Below are 27651 nucleotides of genomic sequence, written 5' to 3' on the forward strand. Positions count from 1 at the left end.
TAGGAAGTACATGCTGCTGTTAGGTGGAGAAAATGAGCCTCATTACAAGCCCTGCATGGTTAATCATTAACTGAGTCCATTCAGTTTCATCAGCTTTTTGTTTAGTGCACTGTTTGTTCCACTTTGTTCAAATCAATCTTTTCTTTTGCTCACTCTGGGACTTTACAAGGCAGCCACATAATTCCATGTTACAGGAAACAGACAGGTGCAGTGATGCCTGTTGCTGTGGATCGTGATTCACAGTACAAATAGTTTGCATTTCATGTAACCTGTATAAACCCAAGGGAGGAACGTTTGTACCTACACTGCAGCAGCAGTTGGAATGTGGGGTGTAATGAGGACTTTCAGCCTCTAAGGGTCACTAGTGGGGCTTTGCATGTTAGGATATATTTGGACTTCACTGCCTAACCCTTGCGAGCAGCCGTCTGGCTGTTCACGCCAGACGCACATTTATCTGCGCCGGTCAGCCCGCGATTCTGCTTCTTCTGCTACTTTGTAATCACACATTTAGCTGATATCTGTCATGGGTGCTTGTGTGTGTCTATCTGTTTAGACACAACAAATTTGTGGAATAAGTACATAATAAAAAAAAAAAACATCATGTGGGGGGAAAAATCGGAGAAATTGAAACTCCAGGAGAACAGCAGGAAAAGTATATATGCATATGTGATCATTTATATCATGTATAATATATCATTCATATCGTTTAAAATCGCTTTTCAGTGTGTTTCCTGGGCCGATTCGCTCGCTGCCAGCGGAAAAAATAGAACAGACGCAGAAACCCTCGCTGCAGATCGCGAGCCGGCCTCGCTGCCGGTGTGTTGCAAAGACTTGTGAGGTATCATCTGACCCTCCAGCTCTGCTCCACCCTGAGTGTAACTAAAGCTGGATGACTAAAGGGCCTTTCTCACCATGCATCCCATCTGTCATCACACTGCGTCTTCCCGAGGCACTGACTGCGTCTGTCAAGCAGGTGAGGAGTGTCTGCAATGAAAGACCCTTCTCATTATGAAGCTGAACCACCTAAACTACTTAACAAAGGACAGGCTTCCTGCTTGCTGTGTTAACCTGGGGGCTTTCCCACTGCTCTCTGACGAGTGGTCGCTGCTGTATCGATCACAGCTAACCCTCCCTCCCCGTCACCTGATATGATTGGCTTTGTCACCTTAGAGCTGACAATCTCTCTCTCTCTCTCTCTCCCTCTCTCCCTCCCTCTCCCTCACACAAACACACTCTCACACACACACACACACACACACACACACACACACACACACACACACACACACACACACACACACACACACGCGCACACACACACACACGCACTGAGGTGACTGTGACCTAAAGGACAGAAGGTGACAAAAAAGATGGAGCTGATTTGTTATCTATTTGATCTCTCTCTCTCTCTCTCTCTCTCTCTCTCTCTCTCTCTGGTGTAAATATGAAGATAGTGAGGCATGTTTCATGTGGCTTTCTCAATTACAACGTCCACCCTTTGTCATACTTTCAGATTTTTTGCACAATTCACATTCAGCCAAACTCAGATATTTTGTCCCTGTGTACATTAACATACATTAAGATCAGGTTCTTCCATTAACTGGATCTGCTTATTTATGTCATTTTTGTCATTTATTTTGCTGCAGCACCGTTTTGTTTGTTGTGTTGTTTTGGGACCTGATCTTTTGTAAGGGAAATTTGTTTATATGTTGAAAATGATAAAGATAATTGTAATATCAGTGTATAGTTTTAAACAAGGGATGTAGTGGGACCTCATCCAACAGGGCGCTGCCTGGACACAAACTGTCAGTGTCTACATTGAATGAAAGTCTTGTTGCATACATTAACACCACATTCAGTGTAGCCTGTCCATATCTGCAGGACTGTGCAGCCCCCCCCCCCCCCCCTTTGTTGATACGCTACAGTACTTATACAGTATACTCACAATACAAGCACACACAAACAATGCAATATATTGCAATACAATACATAAGACATACTGTGGTTCTTTCTTTCTGTTCAGTGCAGCAATTGGAAAGAACCGTACAATGTTTAGAAAGCGAGTGTGTGTGTGTGATAGAGACTATTGTGACATGCTGCATGTTGGCTATTACGTTCTGCCCACACCACTGTGGCTACATTCTTAAGTGCTGTTTTTACTATCATTCAGATATTATTTTTTTGTAAACCTTGCTCTGTACTAAATCTAGATGTAAATATTTTTTATTCGAGAAAAGAAAATTGATTTAATTGGAAAAAATTTAAAGAGGATGATACTTCAAATTCTCTGAATTCTGGCACTTTACACTGGTAATAAATATATCACATGAGACAGAACAGAGGAGGGAGAAAAGAGCACTGTCCACACACACACACACACACACACACACACACACACACACACACACACACACACACACACACACACACACACACACACACACACACACACACACTTCACTCCGTCACCATCCTCTAAACCCCCCTCTTTCCTTTCAGCACCTCAGCAGATGGGCAGTAGTGCTCCCTCTCTCTCTGTCATTTTGTCTCTGTGTTTCTCTGTCTGTCTCCCGCTCTCAGTGGGGAGCAGTCTTTTGATACTTGTACTGGCTCTGCAATCTACATCCCCTCCCATTGCCTCAGGGGCTCACTCCCTATTGTCTCTATTGTTTCGCCTTGAAAGTGGGTTAAAAAAAAGACAGCAGCAGCAGCGGACAGAAGGAAGCGAGCGCTGAGAAATATGGGGGTAGTGATCGAGAGACCGAGGAAAGCTGAAAAAGTGAGAGAAAGAAAAAGACAATATCAAGATGGAGGTGTAGAGGTGTTGGATTATATGAATCCAAGACAGGGAGGGTGATGAAAAGATGGGAGGGTCATTTCATATATATAAAAGTCAACAAGACAATAACTGATCGATATTGGGTAGGCTAGTTGTTTTGGAATCTTATTTTATTCAAACTTCTACGTACAGAGGGTGTTGAATGATGCCGTCTACAATATGTGATTAGGGTATTGGGTTTAATGAAATAAATCTGACATGATTTAAACGTCTGTCACATTTTCCCTTATTATGGAAGGTGGAGGTTTAAGATTATGCTGCTGAGGAAACTGATTATTCAGATTCATAATCCTTGGGCACTGCACTCACCTCTTTGCAATTTGTGCCCACAAACCAAACTCAAAGCCTCAAACTGAAAGGTTTGTCTAGAGTGAAAATCACAGTAAAAACACCATTACAAATGTATGAAATGTTTAAGTCAAATGCAGTATAGCATTAGCTTTACCTTTAAATCTGGATAAATTGGACTGAATCATCAATTAGTAAACCAAATGTACAGATGAACACATTGGTCATTTTTTCCCAGCTGAGCCTCGAGGGGCCTCAGATGCTGTAAAAGAGCTTAATCAACCACAGATGATGTTGACCCCTATTTAAAAGGAAAAACCCTGCCAAATTCTAGAAAACTCCATCTGTGGAGCAAATGCACACGTGCACATTCATACATGAATATATAGATGCAGTCATGGTTCAGAATTTCAACATGGTTTAGCCATTTTAGGGATGATACTGTAAGGCTTTCTGATAGCAAATATGTGCATGGACACACAACACACACACACACACACACGTCTCTTCAGTGCGCATTAGCTCTCAGTTAATGCCTTTTCACCACAGAGCTGATTTGTCTGCTTGATTTCCTTTTCATTTAACTCTAGCAACACTGTGTGTCTGTGTGTGCATGTGTTTGTGTGTCAGAGAGAGAGAGAGAGAGAGAGAGAGAGAGAGAGAGAGTGTTTTGTCCAGGCTGTATAATACAACACTTAACCAAACCAAATGACACCCTGTCTACTTTGATTTGAAGCGTAAATTACCCATTATTACAGAGTCAGTGTAATTTCTCCTCAGAAAATGACGTCCATTGATTTGTCTGATAGTCTTTTGCATTTTAGTTTGCCTGATTTGCAGCTGTGACACATCTCTCAAATGTAGAGTCCTACTGTCTTTTAAAACAAATGTAACAGCTGCACAACGTTGGAAATGGTATTGATTTTCTGGTCAGTGGAAAGCTGTTCTCTCGCAGCAACATAGTCTGTGCAAACACAGGAGCAAGAGGATTTTCAGTAGAAAATAAGACTGTTGAAGACTAGTTCATATATTCATTTTGTTCTATAGAACTAATACCTCTTCATGCTTCATGTGTGACAGAAGCTGTAAAATGTTCGACCCAAACAAATACAAATGGCTCTCTAATGTTGCAGTGGTTGATAACAGTTAACTTGTTTTTTAAGATGATCGAACAAATTTGGTAATCTAGAGTTAACAGAATAACATGTTCTGTAAAAAAAAAAAAAAAATTATTTTTGAGCTTCCTCTAAAAAGTGGAAGCCTTTCATATGTTAGTGTATTCGAGTAAAGTGGATATTGATGTCTAATCCTCTCATCTGCACAGCCTCTGTATCATTTCTCATTGGCTTACATTGCTTTGGTTTGAGTCATTTTAGTCCCAGCATAACATGGATTATATATTATGTATGTTTTATAAAACTGCATTCAAGGGATTTTAAGAACCTGGCTCTTAAATTGATCACTTCTACCAATCACGTTTAATCTGAACCAAACAGCCATAGTCTAGTTTTAAATGGAGGCCGAGAATAATTATATGATTAATCAAGGTCTTAATCTCAGTTTAAACCCTGTGCCTGATTACTGAAGTGCCTCATATACAATAAAGAGGCCATTGAGCCAATTTGGAGTGTTGTTGATTCATTCACTCAGCAACTAATCTGATGACTAATCTGGTACCCTCCTCTATCAGTGGTGATTTGTTGTCAGCCACAAGGGACTACAGTGAGTGTGCGTGTTAGCCCACTCATTGGGTTCCCGTACTCTTCATTATGTATTCATATGTGCAGAAGGAGTGTATCATTGCTGTGAGTGACAGACGTTCAGTCTGGCCTCAGGCACTGAGCTGTCATGGCAAGCTGTGTGGATGAGCTCTGGGTTACATGCTCATTGGAAATCCTCACATTTCTCTTGATTTGATGTGATCTCCTTTACTGCTAGGGAGTTGTTTGATTTCTTATCCTAACAAAACTAAGAACAAGGACTTTTAAAACGTTTTCTAATTCATATAGGTAAGTCAAAGGAAGTCAAAGGAAACCTTTTGTCAAAGGATTACGAGTAAAGAAAATGATGGTGAGACATGGATTTGCCATTGTGAGCAATGACACATGAAAAATGCACATACCTCTGTACACACAACAGTAGAATTTGACTAATATTTAGTGCAAATTTCCTCAGAATAGTAATATAAGTAGTTTGTTCTCCTGCCAGAAATTTAAAGGCTAATTACACTAGATTTACACATTACACATTTTTTTTATTGTGCATTACTGTGCATAACCATCTACATTGGTATACATACAGTCATAAGGACCCCTATACTTTGTAACAATAAAGGAGACCTACTTAAAAAACTGACTAAAGTATCGGCTCAACTATTCACATGATCACACTAATTTGAAAAAGTACAGCGATAAAAAGGGTAATGGTTTCGTTTTGATACCGTAGCAGTGTGCCTATTATACCATGTGCGTTGTTATGCCTTCGTGCTGGTTATGGCCAATTATGTTTTTGGGTTGTCCGTCCGTCCGTCCATCCCATTCTCGTGAGCACGATATCTCAAGAACGCCATGAGGGACATTCTTTAAATATGGTACAAATATTCACTTGGACTCAAAAATTAAGTTATTAGATTTTGGTGGTCAAAGGTCAAGGTCACAGTGACATCACAAAGCACAGTTTTTGCCTTGTGAAGGTGATTTCACTGGAATGCCATCAAAAATAACAATTTCATATTTGGCACAAACATTCACCTGGACTCAAGGATTAAATCATTTGATTTTGGTAGCCAAAGGTCAAAGGTCAACATCACTGTGGCCTCACAAAATATGTGGATGTTTTTCTGGAACGTGAAGGTGATTTCTCTGGAATGCCGTCAAATAATAATTTCATATTTGCACAAACATTCACATAGACTGAAAGATTAACTGATCTAATTTCGGTGGTCAAAGGTCAAGGTCATGGTGGCTTCAAAAAACATGTTTTTGGCCCCTTGAATGTGATATCCCAAGACTGCTTGAGGGAATTTCTTCAACGTTTGATCAGTCAGACTCAAAGATAAACTGATAAGGCTTCAGTGGTCGAAGGTCGAAGGTCACAGTGACCTTAAATGAATCTGGGAAAGATGTAGAAAAATGTAGAAATATGTACACACGGAAACTGCACTGGTTGTTTAGTGATCAATGTATGATCGAGAGTCGTATTGCATATTCTTTATGGCTTTGAAAGTTGTGCTTGGATACAATTACCAGACTACACATTCTAACTTAGCGGTCGAGCACAAGGTATTTTCCCACCATTTGCATCTTTCTAAATTAACTAACTTGATGCTCTTGTCTTTCTGAAAGGGTTGTGATATTGTCCATTTTTCAATGTATTTTTTTGTGCTAACAAACCCAACATATTAGAAAATGCTCCTTGTTTGAAGCCCCGTGCTTTAGGCAGATATTTCAGGGTAAAATTGCTCTTACAGGAATGGTTTGAATCTAAAATGTAGTCATACTGTCCCTGAGCCAACAATCAGGTTAGAGCTGAGTGGTGAGTCCTCATCTTGTGTGTCTTCCCAGAGGACAAATACCAGTTCTGTCTGAATTGCCTTTGTAATTAGTTATACGTAATTGATAACATCTACAATTGCCATCCCGTCTAGCCCTACCTCTCCCAAATAAGAGCTGTAGTGAGAACTGCAGAAAATGCATAGAAAGGTTCTCTTACAAATTGTATTCACCTCACGAAATCTATCTTTCCAGGTAATAGAATATTAAGTCCAAATGTAAGAGGTGAAATGAACTTGTTGTAAAACATTTCTACATTTCATGTATATAAGGGTGAAAGGCTGATGGAATTTTAATTTCTGGTGAATAGTCTTCAGAGATATGTTTGAAAATGTTATTTCAATATCAAACATATTTAACATTGTACGCATTGCACTCCCCTAATTAATCTACTTTATACAAAATGCTCACATTCATTATTCTGTCAACATACAGAGACAAGCTGACAAATGTGGTTTGACAAATTATTGGCAGAATGAAGTGTAGGGGAAAGGAAGAAAACAGAGATGGTGAAAGATGAATGTAGGAACAGATGAGAGATGAAAGCAGAGCAGCTTTCCAAAGGTCACCCGTCTGTTCCTGTGGTCCTGCCCACCAATTATCCCCTGGACGTTGTTATCTCAATGCGCTTGATAAGGCCAGCCCAGGACATTCACTAATTTGATTGGACAAGACTCCAGACTTAGTCAGAGTGGATGGCCAATCACCCTCAAAGTTCATACCCCAATGGAAAATGGGTTGCCTAAATTGTGCTTGGTTGAATGATGATTGGGACGTTAGAATATATAGACAGAAGTGGGTACAAGATGAGCTGTGTTGAAAGCATGCATGAACACACATACTGATTGCTGTGTGATTGTAGCTGCTTATAAGGCTTGGAGGAGAGTAATCGTAAACTATGTGAGAATGTGACAATGTTGAAGGTCAGTGGCTCTAAATCAGGGGCCTGGAACCTTTTTCCCCTTAAGGGTCATTTCATATTTCGTATCATCCTTTGAGGGCCATTAACACTATGACACTAACCTCTATGATGCGATTCCTGGAACTGGTCTCTGATGACAGATGGCGGTGATGATGACGCTCACAGCTGATTTCAGCCAAAACAATTTGCTCAAACCAATCCTCACCTTTGGTAGTTCTATGTATGTCAAGCAAAAACTGTAATCCCCCCCGATGCAGTGATCCCAAGCACAAAAATGACTAGTTGTTGTTATGTCTGTTATTTCATCACAGGCCAGAGAGAAAAACTGGAATTTTCTTGTGCTGTCCCTCAGTGTTTCTTCAGTATTCTGTGTCGTATTAGTTTTCTGGTCTGTGATGGTTCCTCATGAAAAAATGACACTTTAGAACAATGTAACTTTGTTTGGTTCCAGCAGCTACACAGTGGCAACTAGGCTTCCTCACTGACTCTCCTGAATGAGGATTTAGCTTTTTAGCGATTAACTCACTCACTGCAAATCTTACCTGTGTAACATGGTTTCTGTCACAATGTGGTGTTGTGAGAGCTGCTTGTAGGGCATCAATCATTAACTTTATCCAAGAACATTTGTCCTTGAAGTCATCCAGTTTAGCTGCATGTTTTCAGCTGTAACGATGTGGAGATTGGTCATTTTCATCACTGTGAGCTTGTCCCTGCAAACTAGACCCAATTCCTTCTCTTTCTTTCTTGTCTAAAATTACAACTTTACACACAAACTGTTCTTTTCTTAACAGTCACCATGATGTTTTTCAGTCGTGAAAGATAACGGCTATGTGTGTGTTTCTTCACCCTGAATGTGATCTGATAGACGTAAGCCATTTTCAGACATGACCTGCGGGTAAAGTCCAGAGAATTGGGTCTGGACCTTACCTGGACTTTGCCTTTCACACATGCACAATGCAGCAGGAGAGTCTCTACACAGATTTGTTCACAACAGCAACAAATCCTCCAAATTGGAGGAGACAGAGGCAGGAAGTAACTTATTAATTCCACTGCGGAGATCACATGAGCATGTTTACAGCAGTCCGGCAAAGTCATCAGCTCTTATCACCAAAAACTATCTTGACATCTGTGTTTTCTATGTGTGTCACAGCTTTTTCACCAGGATATTTTTGTTAGAAAAATTGTTTCTTTCTACTTCTGTGTGCACACACTTTTTGGTAAGAAAGGTAATGATAACATACATGCTTACAGTGCACACTTGGCTATACCCCAAATGCATGGACGAGGTAATCTGTCTCAACTTCCATGTATGTGTATGTGTGCTCACAGTGCTCTGGGACTGTGTGCAGAGTAATCTGAAGTCAATGGAGCATGGCAGGTCATGCTTGAATGCCAAGGTAGGGATTATAGAAGAGATACAACCATACAATTACTCCAGTTTGTGACCTTCAACACACATACACACACTCATCCACTGCCAAGGGTAACTGTTGACAGGTTATCAGTGTGTGAGTGATGGAGGTCAGCTCTAATAGACTGATCCTTCACCTAATGCTATTCAGAGCAATGTAATTCTCTGCGCAGCACAAACATTTGTGACAAAACCGAAATATCTTCACCAGGGGACGGCAAGTAAGTTTAGCTTCTAGGCCAGTAGATGGCAAGCCAGAACATGATCAGAGAATTAATCAATAAATTTCAAATTTTTAAAAAAGCACTTGCAATTTGTGACAAACTGTTAGAGAATGTTTCATTAACTGAGTCACTATCGACAAATTGTGTAGTGCTGTCAGAAATATACAGAGCCACAGTTGTGTGTTTGTATCTAGGTTTGGCACACTTTAATAAACCTTCAATAGCAATCACATATAATCTCCTTCTCGTGTCTTTATTTACATGTGTGGGAGATGCAGATGTAAAAGTAACAAGCGGGTTGTACCATGCGGTTATTATTTACCCAACATTGCTAGCTACAGGCGTTAGCACCCATGGGTTTTAGCCTCCTTGCTAGAACACCCATGCCCGAAGTTGTGAGATATGAGTTGAGTTTAGAACTGAACTTCTCCACACTGCAGGTTACATAGAGAATATGCAAGAAATGAAAGAGTCAATGGATAGACCCATTAATGACCTATTTGAGTCATGAAATATTCTTAATGATGACCTTTCCATACTGTGAATAATACATGTGTATTGTAATTTTATGAATGACTGCTTCGTTAATACGTTCAAGAGCCTACTTTGGAATTATCCCTTGGCATTAGTGAGCCCTCCTCAAACTACAATATACGGTCACTTTTTTGTGGTGTGCAGGGTAAACTGAAGCAAAACAGAGGCAGTGGCAGAAAGGACAAAGACCAGGGGTCAGTACGATGAAGCGAGTTCAAGGTACCCAGGATATCTTTCTGAGATCCAGCTGAACTTACCCTAACAATCACAGTCAGGCTAAGTGGTCACACAAAGCTGGTTATCAACTAAGTCAACACAGGTTTGTCTCATCAAGATCTGAGCATGTGTACATAAAAGGGGCGGTGCTTACTGTGTATGACCAATCACTGGCATGGACAAGTGAGCTGACCGCAGAGCCACATATTTTACAAACGAGGATCAAACTGTTATATTAGAAAAATACGAGCAGCACAAATCCATCAGCAAGACTAAAAGAGACACTGTCCGAGCTGCTAAATGCAGCAAGGACAGCTGGTAAAAAGTCTCTGATTGTGTGATGTGTACGTTACGGAGGCCTCCAGTGACATTATGGGAAAAATATATATTATGTGACGATGACACACCTATAACGTGTGGGAACAGATATGAATCTGTTCTTTACTAACAAGACCCTTCGACCTGAACTGAAGAAGATTCTTGGATGAGAGATGAAATGTTTTAATCACATGACGAAGCCTCTATAATGGGCTTTAGTTTCACACACTGTCTGCACTGACTCTGAGGACACACTGTGGTGGAAGACGTTCAATTACTAGTCAATAAAAACATATGGACCTGTTTTCGAGTACCATGCACAGATCGTGAATGTGCACATTTGGTATTCTGGTGACAGGATGCATCTGGCGCATCTGGAAACAGAGATTGAGATGTTGAGAAGGAGGCTTTCACAAGGTAAATCTGTAAACTATCTATCCCCCATTCCAAATAAATATTTAATTTCATAGGATAAACCTACTTAAAGGGAATCATAGAATTATAAAACTATGTCTGGTTATCCCACCGCTAACACACCCAGTACAACAATATAAGTAACTCCCGCAAGTAAAGAAACGTAGAGCGATGCAGACAGTCTGTGGTTCTGTAAGAACGTTGCTCCTGCGTGTCAGGTTGGTTCTGTAAGAACGTTGCTCCTGCGTGTCAGGTTGGTTCTGTAAGAACGTTGCTCCTGCGTGTCAGGTTGGTTCTGTAAGAACGTTGCTCCTGCGTGTCAGGTTGGTTATGTTCGGCTCCAGCCGCTGACTTATTCCATATTTTATAAAGACACTCATCAGAGTAGGCAAAAGGATTGGTCTGTGTCTGAAGACCCTGACCTCCTCCGATACCCTCTAACAATCCACACCCAGCTCCACAGGATTGTTTTTTGGTCAGCGGGCAGAGCTTTTATACTACCTCCATGTCACAATAATAAGTAGATCTTATATGAGAATGCTCAATGCACTGCAAATTCACACAACACCAGCAAAGTAAGAAAATATCAATTGACAATACATGACATAACTAAATACCGAAATGCACTGCAAGCAGCACAGTCAACAATAGAAGTGCTCCCAGGGTACACAATAATGATCTCAGCTAGGACATGCTTGTCATTCTGTGCTCTGTGAAGTCACCTACTAGTCCAAGGATAAGGAATTTAGGCTTCTTTTATGAAATTATATTAGATTTTTACTCTTTATTTTGTCTGGACCTGCAGGAAACAATGCCTTTCCCAAAGCAGTCACCTTGAAGGTTCACAAGCATTTTTAGCTATGCTCACTGTGGGGTGATATCGCAGGCATAACTGTTTTTTGAGCACTCTCTATGTAGTACCTGCATAGTAGGTGTAATATAGTTTTTGTTTTAAACACTAATATTTGTACTTGTCACGCTGTGACTTGACCTTGTTTTGAGAATGTTTCTCCCTCATTGAACAGTAGGTCCATGAGAGTCAAGTCTCAGATTGTGTAGAGTGAAACATTAATCTGCAGTTTGGACACGATTCATTTATTCAAGGCTAATACACGATAGTGCTAACATTATGAGCTCTGTCTCTGACCTATGGTGTGTGTGTCCTTGCTGGTTGAGTTAACATGACCAAACATAGCACAAGCCCAAGGCTCTCCGGCACACTGCACTTATAGGTCACTAAACCACCTACTCACACATACACACCAAAAATACTGCATGCATGTAGTGACCCACAATCATGTTCCTCACTCCCCCATAATCAAAAATATGGTATATCTTTTGTATATTTTTGATTGAAAAATATTTATCATGATTATGATTTATGTTTTGATAGACACACAGATATATATATACCATATTTTTTGTCTATTTTAGATTATATATATATATGTATATTTATATATAAATATATACTGTATATATGTACATCATATTTTGATAATTAAAATAAAAAATTGTACTAAGTATATCATGTTTGTATTGTTACAATGTTTGTAATTTTGCTATAACTTGTTCTTATCATGACTGACTTTACTGTTACAAAATAATTTTCATTCCTAATTAATTGACCTGATTTTAACAAATTTTAGCTGATTTTAACCCTTACAAATTCTCTGCTGTCAGTGTTTTCTGCAGGTTTTAATTGGGACAGAATTGGGCTGTTTTCTGATGTGGAGACAGCATGGTAATTTTTTTGTGATGGGTTCACCGATATTGTGAATAAAATTGCCCCTTTCAGGAGATTAAGGCCCGATCCCATTTCACTCATTGGCCCTGCCCCTACCCCTACTCATTGTTTTCAAGGGTTATCTTGCCCCTTGAAATGGAGTCACAAGGGATAGTGGTTTAAATCTTCCCCTACTAATTGGAACAGCCCTACAAGAAGCTACATCATCAGCAGTCGTCGCGAAAACCCGACATGTCATCAGTAGTTGTTGATGTGAACAGACAAGACAGTTTTGCCGGGGATGTCATTGTAATAACATTGTTGAGATCTTAAATAAACCAATGCTATTGTTTGCAGTTACTAAAGTGACAAAACTATAATATCCAAATAACATCTATGCTGATGCAGCTGAAACATTTATATTTGAGAATATAAAGCTTGGATGCTCTGCATTATTTCAGGTATAAATCAAAAGTACACAGGCTGCTAGCAGGGGTCTGTAGGCAACCCTGCCAGGATGCTTTGTTATTAGAGGAGCAGTTTAGTTAAGTAACATCGCTGCTATTCGTGGGTTCAATCAAGTGCATTGTGTGTGAGGGGGGGATGCGAAATGAAATTATGTGAAAATACGGGATTATCATGCAAAAAAAAAGAAAGACCACTAGCATGCTGACGCTACCGCGCTCACAATCAGTGAACAACTTAGTTTTTATATTCAAATAATATTTTATCGACATTCCAGTCTGGGTTTACAAAAAACATAGCACTATTACAGCAGCCATGAAGGTAAAAAAAAACAGGATTGTGCATCTCTTTTTATAGACTTAGCCTTTTGATATGGTTGATCATTTCATTCTTAAACAGAGGCTTCTCAATTAATAAGTCTTCTACTGTGGTGCATCAACACTCACCAAAGTTTTCCCTAATACTGATAATGTTATTTTCTAATTCAAAGAGTTGTCCACAGAACATCCCTTAAATGGTCACTCTTGAGGGAAAGGTTAATACCTTCAAATGACTGGGTATTTTAATTGATGACTCCCTTACTTTTAAGGCACATGTTCAGAGCTTGGTAAGAAAACTGAGGCTTAAAGGGATAGTTCACCAAGAAATGAAAATGCACTCATTATTTACTCACCCCTATGACGATGGGTGAAGTGTTTGAGTCAACAAAACACTTCTGGAGTTTCAGGGCTAAACAGTGTAGCTGATTAGTGACCTTTCTTCAGACGTAATAAAACAACAGAAAAAACACAACATGCCTCCATACTGCTCCTGTGGTGCCATCCAAGTGTCCGCAAGCCCAGACAGTCACCAGAAGTGGCTAAGCTAGCGGACGTTAGCATTTCTGACGGCCCCTGAATGCACCTCGTAGGAAGATATCAGCAGACATTTAGGCTTAAAACATGGTGTAAATGACCTCGTTTGGAGTCAAATATGAATGTCGGGGCTTGCGGAGACTTGTATGACATCACATGAGCAGTATGGAAGCATGTTATGTTTTTTTTGTTGTTTTATTACGTCTGAAGAAGGACTCACCATTGACTTCAATTGTATTGGATTCTACTGTAACAAAGTTTAACCCTGAGACTCCAGAAGTGTTTCGGGACTCAAACACAAAAAGTTGTGTTTTTCTTTTAATGTGAAAGAGAGACTTGTTGCTGCTAAGCGTTTACCTGTGTTGGACTATGGGGATCTTTTATATATGCATGGCCCTGCTCAGCCATTGCATTTGATCGATACAGCCTACCATGCTGCCCTTCGTTTCATCACTAACTGCAAAGCCTTGACTCATCATTGTGAGCTTAACTCCAGGGTAGGTTGGCCTGCCCCTGCAACCTGCAGGTGTTCACACTGGCTTAACTTCATATACAAGGCAATTCTTGGGCTGCTTCCATCCTATTTCTGCTCTTATATCACACAGAAGTGTGATGGATCGTATTCCCTTCGATCAACGGACTTTTACATGTTGTCTGTACAAAACGTGCATACAGAGATTGGGAAAAGGGCATTTAGATACTCAGCCCCATCAGACTGGAATATTTTACAAAAAGTTTGAATAAACTTTTTAATTGTATATGATTGAATGCTTTTAAATCCATATTAAAAGACCAGGAAATGGAATCCCTGGGGTGTCGATGTTTTTGACCGATGTTGTAGGTTGTTTGAACCTTAATTGTTGTTTTATGTTGTAACTCTATTGTCTTGTTTTTTTACCTGTTAAACTTGTACTTTGTTTGTGTTGGTGCTTGTCTTGGCCAGGACTCCCTTGAAAAACAGGACTTTTCCTGGTTCAATAAAAGTTACAAATATATATATATATTTTGAAGAATAATAAATGTCAGAAATAATATGTATTTTTAGATTATATAACGTTTTTATATGTCTACATTGGATGCATCTTGGGCATACCTGACCACCTTAACTATCTCTTTAGCCTAAACATTAGTGACTGGTTGATTGCAGACAAAGTTGTCCATATTCCTTGTACCCCTATTCCTAACCCAAACCCTAGCCTCATTGCAACTGATACTCTAATGATAACATCATCTGTAGACAAATCAGAACTTAATAGCAGCTGCTGAACATTCCTTGAAGGACCAGGGTATACATTGCAATCTGTACAGTGACTTATATTCCTGTTGTTACAGTAAATTCACATTAATTTGGTTGAATTTGAGCAGAAATTGCTGATCTGTCTGCACAAATAAAAAAATGATGATAATTACAAGGCTCTCTAGTCGAGCAAATTAGCAACAAGAATATAAAACATATATCACCATGTGAATATATTTTCAGCAAAACTGTATTTACTGACACACAGGGCACTATATGGTATCAAAAGAGTTTGAAGGATGGTGAAGTAATTGTTCACCAGGTCAAATTAAACTGGGAATAAATAGACAACTATTTTTGCACTCACTTTGGGGACAGAAAATATGTTGTTTTATTTTGAGTATAGTACCCCTAGCGTTATCTGCCTCTAAAAACATACAATCCTGGTTATGGTGTTAACTTATACATACCTCTATTTGTAAGTGTGTGTGAGAGTGAGTGTGTTATTGATTAGTGCATATGTTCTACATGGCCTCCATGCCACAGATGGTTAGTCAAGTCATCTTCTTGTGTTTTAGTGTCGTCTTGGCACGTCATTAGACACGCAGGGGCTTGAACATGTTGCATGTTTAAATGTGGACCAGTGTGTGTGTGTGTGTGTGTGTGTATGCGTGTGTGTGACTCCTGTGGTTACTGCTGACCAGCTGCTACCAGAGGCTATTGTGTCACTAGACGCCAGGACTATATGGGCGTGTGTGTGTGTTTGTGTGTGCATGAAGAGTTTTAGCTAGAGTGCTGTTGTTTTCAGAAAATTAAGAAACTTGTTTTTCATTTGTGAATGAAATTAACTGTTATACTCACCTTTTTATATATATATATATATATATATATATATATGTATGTATGTGTGTGTGTGTGTGTGTGTGTGTGTTAGGGGGAAGTGGGCTAAGAAGGCTTAGGGCAAAATTAATGAATGACCCGTGCCTCCGTTTGGCCCTTGTGGCCCCTCCAACTCATTAACTGTAGAAAAACGGACACACCTCCTGTTGCTGGAGACAAAGACGTGGGGGATTTAAATGTGTGTGTGTATGCATGTGTGTGCATCCAGCAGGCATTATACTTCTTCCCTTATTGTGAAGTCAAATAAAGGTTGTCGCGCGCCAAGCCTGTGATCCAGACTCTGACCCCACCAAAGAAAACCTGCTTAACCACTATGTGCACACACACACACACACACACACACACACACACACACACACACACACACACACACACACACACACACACACACACACACACTGCTGATGCCATGTCCTGCTGTCTCTGGGTCTAGTCTACTGGGCTCAGTCCCCCTAGCCCCCCTATCATTTCACTTCATTACTTCCCTCTATCTACGTTGCTTGGATTCTAACCTCTCTTTTCATTTTCTGTTTAAAGATGCATTCAGCTGAGAGTCAGTCATTTTGTTCAAAAAGCAAGAGTTATGATTGGATAAAAAATAATCTTTCTATTATTCAGACATGCACTGAACTCTCGCCCCTTAGTAAAATATCTGGACAATGTCCAACTGTGCTCATTTGAGAATACAGCAGGATGTTTTCTGGAGAAGTATGCATGTTGATAACATCTCTAATAAGCAACGGATGCAAGACAAGTAATATAAAAAGAATACAAATATCTCAGGATGAATTAATTTCATTCGTGTAGGCTGGATAGAATGGGTGTCTGATCTCCAAAAAGTTAAAGGGAAATGTGTCTAAGTTAACCCTGTCATTTCTGTACAATAAGTTGTGCACAAGTTTTCAAGAGAAGACATTGTTTATTTATGAATTGCGTAAGTCACAAAATCTGGAAAATGTTCATATTTCATTTCTATTGAAGCCTATGTTTGTATTTGCATTTCAACTAGTTACCCAATCTTGCAGTTACTACAGCATACTCTAGCCAGGGAAACACAGAAGGATTCAAATCTGAATTGTTGTCTGGCCAACAGAGACCAGACGGTTATTTTTTTTTAAAACAAAAAAAATGTGTCCCCGTTGAACAGAAATATCCTTTTCAGATTTGTCATCTTGTAACATCTTTGCTGTCAGTCTAAAAACGTTTTTCAGGATTGACCTTTGGGACTTTACAGTCAGGGTTATATCGTCACTTGCTGTTTTTATTTGAATGGAAAACTTTTGACTTTAAGTTTTGATAAATATTCATGCATGTTTGGATGAGGCAAGACACATACAGTACTGTACAAAAGTTTTAGGTAAGCTCGGTGTTCGTTATCCATCACAGAGTCCCTTCAGTAGGCATCTGATCATCCCGGGTTTATTGTGCAAGAGGACAATGGACAACACACAGCCAGAGACATTTCAAATTGTCCTGACAGACAAGGATGACAAGGAGTCCTGCAACAGATGGTCTGATACCCCCCCATAGGTTGTATTAACATTGTGCCCTCCAAAGTAGGCTATCTAAGATCAGGGAACGTGGCAACGTCCCTCCAACAAAGTCAGAAATATGAGGAGCCATATAATCAGTAAACATTTCAAACAGACACTAATCGACTTATCTGAACGAGCAAAAGAAAAATTAACTGTAAAATAATCATCCAACAGACCAAGAGGAAGTCTGTCTAACCTGCAGTATCAAAAGGTTTCTGGCTCTGCTTTACTCAATAAACAGTTTTCCTGTGCAGAATGGCATTTCAGGGACAGTTTATACATTAATTAGTACAAAATGCTGCAAAGCATGTTAATAGTTTAATATTAATTGTATGCAGAAATTACAAAGCCTCTTTGAAGATTTAAGCCACCAGGTAAGAAGTTGAAACCCCCCCTTATATGTTCAATAGCTCAATAGCTATTCTTCAGAATGTGATGAATTATTCACATTTATTCAGCTACAACAGAATATTCAAACCATCATTCAAGGAGTAATGAGACAAATCTTCAAAGATAAATCCACAGTAAAATGCAATAGATTTCTTTGTTGGCTTTTCATTATTTTGCTGCATGATTACTAGACTGGTTAGTTTAAAATAGTTTAAAAGTTTATTGTGGCTCTTATTTCCTCATGTGTTGATAACGGTTATGTCCTGATGGTTACCGTCCCTGTTTAAGTATTTTTAAATGAAGCAAAATGCTCATCTGAAGGTTGTTTTGAGTTCTGGGACTGAATTTTTTTGACTAGTGTCACAGTGCAGGATTAAATCAGATTGTGTGTGTGTGTGTGTGTGTGTGTGTGTGTGTGTGTGTGTGTGTGTGTGTGTGTGGGGGGGGGGGGGTTTGTGGTAATCATCATCAGTGCAGCCATGGCAACGGTTGCTCAATTACCGGTGTGTGGCTTGTTTATCTCCAGACAGCGAGCCTCTCTCTTCCTTACTGTCTGCGACAGCTGCTCCCTCTCCACTCACTGTCTCTTACCCCTTTCACTGTACTTTCTCACTACTTTCATTTAAATGTATCTCTTTCTATCACTCTCAATCACAGTTCCTAATTTTGTATCTGACAAAATACAAAACGCATTCAAGATTTACTTTGTTACAGAATCACATGCTTGCCTATTGTGGGAACTGTTTGGCTTCTCTATGTATGTTATGATTTGGCACTCAACGTTTCTATTTTAACATTCTAGCCTTCACTTATTCAGCAGCACAAAAGTGGGTGATATATTGAATATACTCGATGTTTCGCGGCTTATACCACATGCAATGTATAAAATGACTATATTGTGACCATCGAGTATAAATTGTCAAGTGAATGTTTTACGCTGCCAGCATGAAATTCTCTTTGAGTTTAGCTTCTCTCTTCCCATGCCCCTAACAGCAGACTGCTCACTCCCCCGCCCATCCAGAAAACTCTCTTGCGCGCATGCGTATTTCTGTATCAATAGAGGAGGGAAGAGACTCAGAGAGCGTGGAGAGAAAGAAAGAAAGAGAAGAGCCCAAGCGAGTTTACGAGAGTTCAGAGACGGTTATTGACAGTTTGTTCATAATTTTCTGAACGCTGAACCGAACGAAGCTGTTTACAAATGATGAAAGTGAGCGGCGTTCACTCCAGCGAGAGTGGACGCTTGTGTGCGTGTCTGTGCTCAGTTTACACACACACACACACACACACACACACACACACACACACACACACACACACACACACACACACACACAGACCCCGGGGCTCCGGCCCCACTCACTCACTCGTGTCTAAGTGGAAATCTAGGTATTTGCACTCATTACCAAATGTCCACCATCTCTTTTCTAGAGGGACCTTCTCTTGATATAAACTTTGCTAGAATTGAACAGACAGCTGCCTTGAGGGCTTTCCGTATGCCATCAGCACCAGCATCCTTTGCCATGCATTTGCTCAATGGGAGGCTGCATGTTGAATCTACGAAAGACATGGTCTGTAATCCTTTTCTGGTGTCATTCTGCTGAAGCCTTGGTTTCAGCTTCCTCCTACAGGCCTCTTTCAATCAATCAAATTATATTGGTATAGCCCATATTCACAAATCACAATTTCTCTCCTCTGATATTGACTGGCAGCTGCCTCCATGTCCTCTTACCTGAACACCTTCTTTTTGTTCTTATTCAGGGGTGCTTTGATGGTCATGGTAAACCAGGAAGAGTTTTGATTGGAACAGAGGTGTCCAAACAGAAGTTGATGTACACAGTATAACAGTCTCTCAGTCTATCTAGGTCATTTGGCATAAGTCCTTCACATTTTTCCATGTGATCTAATAATAAACTGTGGTCAGCTGTGTCAAATGCAGCACTGAGATTCTGCCACTGTATTTATTAGGACATCATTGAAGACCTTAATGAGAGCAATCTCAGTGCTGTGGTCTAAAGCTTGTCTGGAATACATCAAAACAGTGTTGTGCTTAGAAGTTGTTCAATTGTTGGAAAACAGATATTTCAATGATTTTACTCAAAGATGAGAGCTTTTATATTGGCCTCTTCAGTAGTGGCTTGTCTAGTGTTCCAGAGATAGCTGGAGAGAGAGAGCAAGTAAATGTGGATCATTGGTTTCTTCTGGATGTCCCCCCCCCCCCCACTCTCTCTCTCTCTCTCTCTCTCTCTCTCTCTCACACATGCACGTCCCATCCTAAACTGTGTTTGGTCTAATTAAGCAGCTAGTGAGTGATTGATTACAGTGTAATGAACAGCAGAAATAGTTTGGGGAAGGTTGAGGTTGTCCTTTACTGCATTCTTCCTTAATCTATCTTATTCATCCTTATGTGTTAATATTCTCTCGAGTCAACATGTGTGTTTTTGTCTATGAATATGAGACAACTATTTTTAATCTCATACCCCCATTGTCCTCCTGATCCCACCCTCTCTCCCTTTATCTCACCATACATTTTTAAAGAGCTCAATTAGTGAGGAGCTACCTGATACAGGTCAAGGGGCCTGCTCATGTGTGACCATGTATCTTTGTGTGAGTTTGCATGTGTGTGTGTGTTTGTGTGTGACGTATTGCTGTTCTGGTTAATATTTTTTTATCAATTAATAAATCTTATATTATTTGTATAGCCCGTATTCACAAATCACAATTTGATAAGAAAATGTTTCCAACCCAGGCCTCAAAACAATCTGTAAACAAACACACTAACAAAGACTGTATCTGTGTGTAGAATTGTGACATATCAGTGCGAAAGTAATATTTTTGTTCTCAGTTTGTTTACTGCAGGACATACACAAAATGATATTACATTAACACTAAAAGACTGGTCTCTATTCTAGACTTGTGTGACCCTACAGCCACTAGTATTGAAGGAGTTAATCGACAGTGTTGTACAGTTAGTTGTTGTTGGTGTTTGTGTGTGTGTGTGCGTGTGTTATTGTTATTTGATTAGAAAAAAATACCTCAGTGCCCAGGGTCAGTTCTGTCCCCAACACCCGGTTCAATAACCACAGGACATGGCTGTACTCTGTGTGTGTGTGCGGGCATAATATAATTAATTAACGCATGACCACCTGTGGCCTATGCTGTAATGCATCCAGTTATTATTTCGCTTGTCTTCATTTCTCGTTCCTCTTTATGTACTCTTGTATTGTGTGTCCCACTATGACAGTTTTCACTATTTTGTCAATTAACATTCTAATATGCAAGCATAATTGAACAGTTAATAAGTAAATCTGATAAAGTTTTTTGGGTAATTTAGGTCATTTCAGTACTAATTTATGGCTAATAAGTCAATGTTTAATGCTTGTGCCCCTTTACTCTCTTTATATGGCTTGTTTCAGGATTTTAAATGGTAAATAGTCTGTATTTATATAGTGCTTTTTTAGTCTTGTTGACCACTCAAAGCACATTGTAGTACAGCTTTTTGCCATTCACCCATTCACACAAAAGCTGCTTTCAGACATGGACTGAACTCTGGAGATTCTCTGCACTTTCTTCAGAGGACGTACATGTGTCAACGGAAATGTCCGAGTGAGAGCCTCCGGATTATCTGCAAACTTTGTCTGTCTGGCCCGGCTGCTCCACCTCTCGCCAATGCGGAGGATTTGTTGCTGTTGTGAATGTGTCTGTACAGAGAACCTCCCGCTGTCTTGTGCATGTGTGAAAGGGTACCCAATTCTCCGGACTTTATCCGCAGGTCAATTCTGAAAACAGCTAAACATTCATACAGTGACATGGGCAGCACTTTTTCTAAGAGAACGGCACAGCTGTCAGTGGCAATTTGGGGTTCAGTATCTTGCCAAAGGACACTTCGGCATGCAGAATGGAGCAGACTGGGATCGAACCGCCAACCTTATGGTTAGAGGACATATAATGATATCATGTTACACAATTGTAGAACTTCATCAAGGTTTAATTGACATAATATTTGTTTGATTTAGGGCCATAGTTGACCTTTTGTCCGCTGACCTCAGGCTTTATCATTTAAATTCAGTATCAAGCATAGTATGCAATCAAACTTACAGGACATGAGCAGAAGTCCAAGCAGTCAGCTATAGATCTGAAGTGCTATGTTTCCTTTGTGTGTGTTGTGGTGTGAGGGGGGCCACAGTGCACTTGTCTCGATGTATATTTGTCTGTTTGCTTGTCTATTGCAGAGGTCAACTGACTGGAGTCCATCTGGACACAATTTGATGTTGTCTTTGGTTTTGTTTGTGTAGTGTGTGTGTGTGTTGTTTGGGTGAGTGTATGTCTTGGCGCATGTCTTAAGGGGGTGTTGGGGGGTGTTGAGGTTTTCCTTTTGTTGTTTGGGCATATGTTTTAATCATATGCAAGGGTCATTTGCATGTCATAGCTAGAGGCAGTGGGAGGTTGCGTTATTGATTGTTTGGGGGTGTGGCTGGACAGAGAGGGGAGGTGAAAATGCTGGCCAATTTTAGGAGGTCAAACCTAGATACACACGCACACGCACACGCACACACACACACACACACACACACACACACACACACACACACACACACACACACACACACACGCATGCACACACAAACACACACACCAGTACACAACAAATAGATCATAAAAATATCTGCCTCAGCTGGCCTCAGGTCAGTTGAGGCTCTGTGGGGGGGGGGGGGGGCTTTAACATGCCCGAAGGCTCATAATCCTCCTCCATTCAAACCAACTACCTCCTATGGACCTTTTCAATCTGCCTATCTGGACTTCTTGATAATTCTTGCTCTTTCCAGATCTTCTCTTCTTTTAGGTACCTTTCAGCATTGTGAATTTAATAATATATTTTTTTATTGAATTAAACTAAATTAAATTAAATTAAATTAAATTAGTGCAGTGCCCATGCCTGTTTGAAATGGGCTGTTTGCTTGGCCTGTGGTAATGCTGCTTGCAGTTTTCTTTCCAAGACTGTAAGTGAGCCGAAGCAACTCAGGACCAGCCGTAGGACTCAGTCCACAGAACCCTGCAGCCGTGCCCCCACTTCTGAACGTGTCCTGATTGAAACAGTTCTACAACAAACTGTCACTTTTTATTGATCGTGTGGTGGATGTTGTTTGCAGAATGTTTTACAAACACTCAATGGTGCAGAGTGAAGTTTGTTTTAATACTACTTGTTTTATCTGCAGTGAAGCTGTTGAGTGTCCATGATCAACAGTATTCATTTTTTTGCACAGATTTTATAGTCATTATAGTCATAGACATATAGTTATTTTTTATAAAATGAAATTGAGTTTGCTTCATTACTATTCACGTGGTGTGTGGTTTGAATGATTTATTTAACTAGTGTTATTTTTCATACATTGCATGTAGGGTTGGGCGAAATGGCCTAAAATAAATATCGCGATATTTTTAGGATATATTGCGATACACAATATATATCTCGATATTTTGAAATCTCCTCTAAATCACTGTACACATGTTAAATTCATAAAAGTCCACAGGAAGTGGCTAAGCTAGCGGACTTTAGCATTTTCCGACGGCCCCTGAATACACCTCGCCGGAAGATCTTCAACAAAGTCACTGACCGGCTGCTTCACGTGAACGCGCCTCTCAGCTCACAGCGATTGAGTGAGTGGGGGCGGAGCCCCGGGCCTGTGTGTGTGTGTGTGTGTGTGTGTGAAAACTCTAACTCGCTTCGAGCATACAAGCGTCCACTCTCGCTGGAGTGATACCATCAAAGAATATGAAGAAACTGTCAATAACCGTCTTTGAACACTCGCCAACATTTTATACATTGCACGTGGTACAAGCCGCGATACATCAAGTATATTCGATATATCGCCCACCCCTAATTGCATGTCAGCAAGGTCTGTGAAGAAAGCAACTCAATCTTCAGACCCAAGTTCACAACTTAGAAAAATATAAGCTTTGTAATTCACCTCAATATAAAGTATTGCATTAATAAAACAACATTCTGCCTTTACTTTGAAGAAAAATTGCCTAACAAGAAGTGAATGTCATTGCCATGAAGGACATCAGCACCAGCAATATCTGTGAATGTCTATGTCAGTCCAAAATGGTGAAAGAAAAATAATGAAATTATCAAAATAGTCTAGTGGTGATTTTGGCCTGTGTGCCTGCTGACCTGCAGCTGTAGATAAATCTAGGATGTAGACGAAGACATGCTCAACTTGGTTCTGTTAAGGCACGTTGCCCCGCCCCCACTGACTGCAAGATGCAGTTTTTCTTTTCAGCATCTGTTTGAACCCTGCGTTCTCAACAACAGAACAGTTGCATGTCGCTCGTTATTGCTTTGACGTGGTCTGAATTACTTGCAAGCAGCAGCTTTAATGCCTCGGGCAGCTGTGTTTGCACAGAACTCGTTTCTCCTTGTCCCACTAATGTTAGTGTTATTTTCAATGTTAGAGGACATCACTCTGGTGATGCCGTTTCAAAGGAGTCGGCATGTTGGATGTGCTCCCAGCTACATATCCGATTGCAGTTGCGCAATGTCGGCTTTTGGACGATCCACTTGTCTTTGTCCATCGTCATTATAGTGACTGTCACACTGAAGTGTTCCCACCATAGACTGTATATTAGGTTCCCACACAGCAGACTTAGATGATGAGGGTCTTCACACTCCTGTTTGTCTGTGGTCGCTATGACAACGAGCCTACAGCACATCCGCCCCTTCGCCAAAAAAAACTGCTGTTGCACATCCAAAGATGTTAAAACTGAATACACATTTAGGCAACACTACCCCGTAGTTCAATGCACATCATAACGTCAGGCTGGAAAAATGCAGCTGCTGCTTCTAGACTGCCAATTAAATGAGGAAGAAGAAATTAGCAAGATCATTCTGGTGTCATGTTTCCATCACTGCTGATTGGATCCAGAGCCAATAAAAACCTGTTTCATTTGACCTGGGAGTGAATTACCGATTTCAGTCCCATTGCAGGCAAAAGCCAGATGTTAGTGAGTTGGCTTTTTGACCACTGGAAAAGAGGCTTTAGTGGTTCAGATGAACCCTTAGGCCACCATGAGGCCCTTACTGGAGCCCCTTTGTGATTGACAGCTGCATACACTGACACAACATCTTACAGGCCCTGTCCTCAATGTGGGGTTGCCAGGTTTGGAGTCTGCCCTAAATCTGGAAAAAAAACAACTCTGACTCTTGTATGGCTTAAAGACCAGTTTGATATTGAGCAATGTATAGTCTGCACCTACTGTACAGTATGTGACTCTGGGAAAGCGCGCAAATACAGAAGTACAAAAATACTAGTAGTGTTTAATTATATATATATAATTAGAACTAAAATTTACACACACACACTTTTTTTGACTGAACTTTCTTCCAGCCATGTCTCGTCCATGAGCAAACTCAAATAGCCTCCTCCAGCTGAGGGGGGTTTCCTTTTCTGCATTACATGCATGAACAAGTGTGTCTGTTAGTGTGAGAATTTGTGTGTGTGCATGCTTACTTTGCATTCATGCATGATCAGCCCTGTCTTCTCTGTGACCTGTGTGTGTTTTGCATGTGAATGTATTCATGTTTGGTGTGTGTGTTGGACCCTCCATTGGTTAAATGTACATGTGAGTAGACTGTGGGGGATGTATATCTCCTTTTCATTGGACAGACTCACTGAGAACTGTGTCTGGAGTGTGTCTGAATCTTTCAGAAAGAAAATCAAAGAAGGAACAAAAACTTAACTTGCACCTTAATCCCATATGTTTCATATAGTTTTTTAGATGACGCTTTAGCACATATTCATCCATTCATGCTTCATCACACTGTTCAGTTTAACACTAATGCTGCACACATTCTACTTTGATCACAGGAAGTGATCTAAATCATAAAGCACCAGACACTGAACACTGACACTTTCTTGTCACCTGCTTGAGACTATAATTGAAATTTACACCACATCAGTCAATAATTACATCCAATTTGGGATAGGAGAATTTAAAATAAAGAATACATACAAACAGCAAGATTATAGGCTACTATCAACTAAATGCAATTACAAAACAGACATTGACCTCAGAAGACAATGTCTGTATTTCCATCTCTGATTGGTCAATTGTTTCTCCAAAATGGGAAAACGTATCACCGAACCAGTTGGGGTTATTGTGTATTACAAAACAATATTTTTTAGTTTTTCTATGTCGTTTTGGTTAAGAAGGTTTTACTTGTGGTTTTGTTTACTTTAGAAAGAAGAAAATACATCCCTGTAGAAAAAAATGGTTATGATGTTTTTTTTAGATTGATCACAACCTGTGATCTTAATGTTCTATGATCTCATAGAGACTATACAGTTTTCTACAGTATTTTACTTTTTGTGTGTGGGACAGTTGTGCATTGTTTGTAATATGTGTGCATGAATGTATTTGACAGCAGTGAAGCTGGCGTGTGTGAGGCTTATTAATAATGTATGAGGTGGGAGGGGTTGAGAAGAGGGGGTGGCGACAGATGGAGAATCAGTGTGTGTGTGAGAGAGAGAGAGAGCGAGAGAGAGAGAGTGTACGGTGTGACAACAGCGAGAGGACAGAGAGGGACAGAGAAGGACAGAGAGAGAGGGGAGGAACACGATAGATTGAATGAAAGAGTGAGACAGAGTCTAGTGTTTCCTACATTTTGACAGTAGTGACATCTCCTGCCGTAGAGCTGCTGTGGTGGATTTGACTGACAGTTGCTCAGTCTTTTTGTTTGCTGTTTTCTCTTTGGTTCGTTGGATGCTGCAGGATTGATGGAGATACAACAGAGTCACTCAGCACTGCTGTACACCTGGAGACAAGAGCTGCACTGACAGAGGTACTAACACAGTTTGTCTGCACATTTACAGTGCGTGTGTGTGTGTGTCTGTGTGCGTGTGTGTATGTGTTTCAGTAGGGAAGAATAAAACAGCAGTTCAGCATTTTCATTTTTCCAGCAAAAATATCAGATTGGCACGCTCACGGTAAACACCATTTAGCAATAACACTTACACAAGGATTAAACACAATTCAGAGTACTGTACTTTATGGGTCTGAATCCACCTGTTCAGCCTTTGTCCCTCGTTTTGTCCACATTTTTCTGTCACTGGTTTCATGTCTTCAGAAACCATTGAAACACACACACGCAAGCTCATTGGCACACATATTTTGCCTTCTGCTTATGACTCTTTCTGTCTTTGTTTCCATTGTTTTCAATTTAACTTGGCCACATATATCTGCTTCATTCTCAGACAAATATTATGACATCAGACATCACACAAGATATGATGTGATGTACCCAGGTCTCGTCACAGTGGCTGATAATAATTTACTGTGTGATAATAATTGTTGGTTGTCTCATACTAGGTAGCTCCTTATGTTAGTACTTGTGAAAACAATTAACTGAAGTTGCTTATTGAATAAGGTTATGCTGGCTTATTTGCTAGCTAATCAGTACTTTGACTTTGCAGTAATTTACATTACATTATATTTAGTCTACTCGTTTGGGAGACGCTTTTATCCAAAGCGACTTACAACTGAGAGACAACAAAAGTAAGTACTAAGTCTGTTCAGTAAGACAAAATGCAGGTGATCAGGTGCATAGTAAGTATTAGTTTGGCATGTTAGGATGTTAGAGGTGAGGTGGGCAGTTGTGTGGCTCAGGAGGAAGAGAGGGTTGTCCACTAACCCAGCTGCTCCAGTCTCCTTTCTGAAGAGTCCTTGGGCAAGATACTAAACCCCAAATTTGCCCCTGACTGAAATGTGTGAATGGTTTGATAGAAAAAGTGCTCTCTGTAGAAGTGCTGTATGATGATGTGTGTGTGAAT

At 40.2% G+C, this 27651-nt stretch overlaps 1 protein-coding gene across 7 annotated transcripts in view; it reads left to right on the forward strand.

Moving 5' to 3' along the window:
* Nucleotides 1-27651, forward strand: part of nfasca (neurofascin homolog (chicken) a) — a 121690-nt gene that overhangs the window by 11785 nt on the left and 82254 nt on the right. For 4 of the 7 annotated variants that reach the window (XR_004613979.1, XM_034586796.1, XM_034586797.1 and 1 more), the window contains exon 1: nucleotides 26396-26663. The exons of 1 other annotated variant lie outside the window; for it this stretch is intronic. The gene's annotated coding sequence lies outside the window, so the exon portion shown is untranslated. Of the gene's footprint in view, nucleotides 1-26395; nucleotides 26664-27651 lie in introns of those variants that run through there. 2 more of the 7 variants (XM_034586789.1, XM_034586791.1) reach the window with 1 other exon arrangement.

The sequence above is a fragment of the Hippoglossus hippoglossus genome, chromosome 5 (genome assembly GCF_009819705.1).
Source record: "Hippoglossus hippoglossus isolate fHipHip1 chromosome 5, fHipHip1.pri, whole genome shotgun sequence".
NCBI lineage: Eukaryota > Metazoa > Chordata > Actinopteri > Pleuronectiformes > Pleuronectidae > Hippoglossus > Hippoglossus hippoglossus.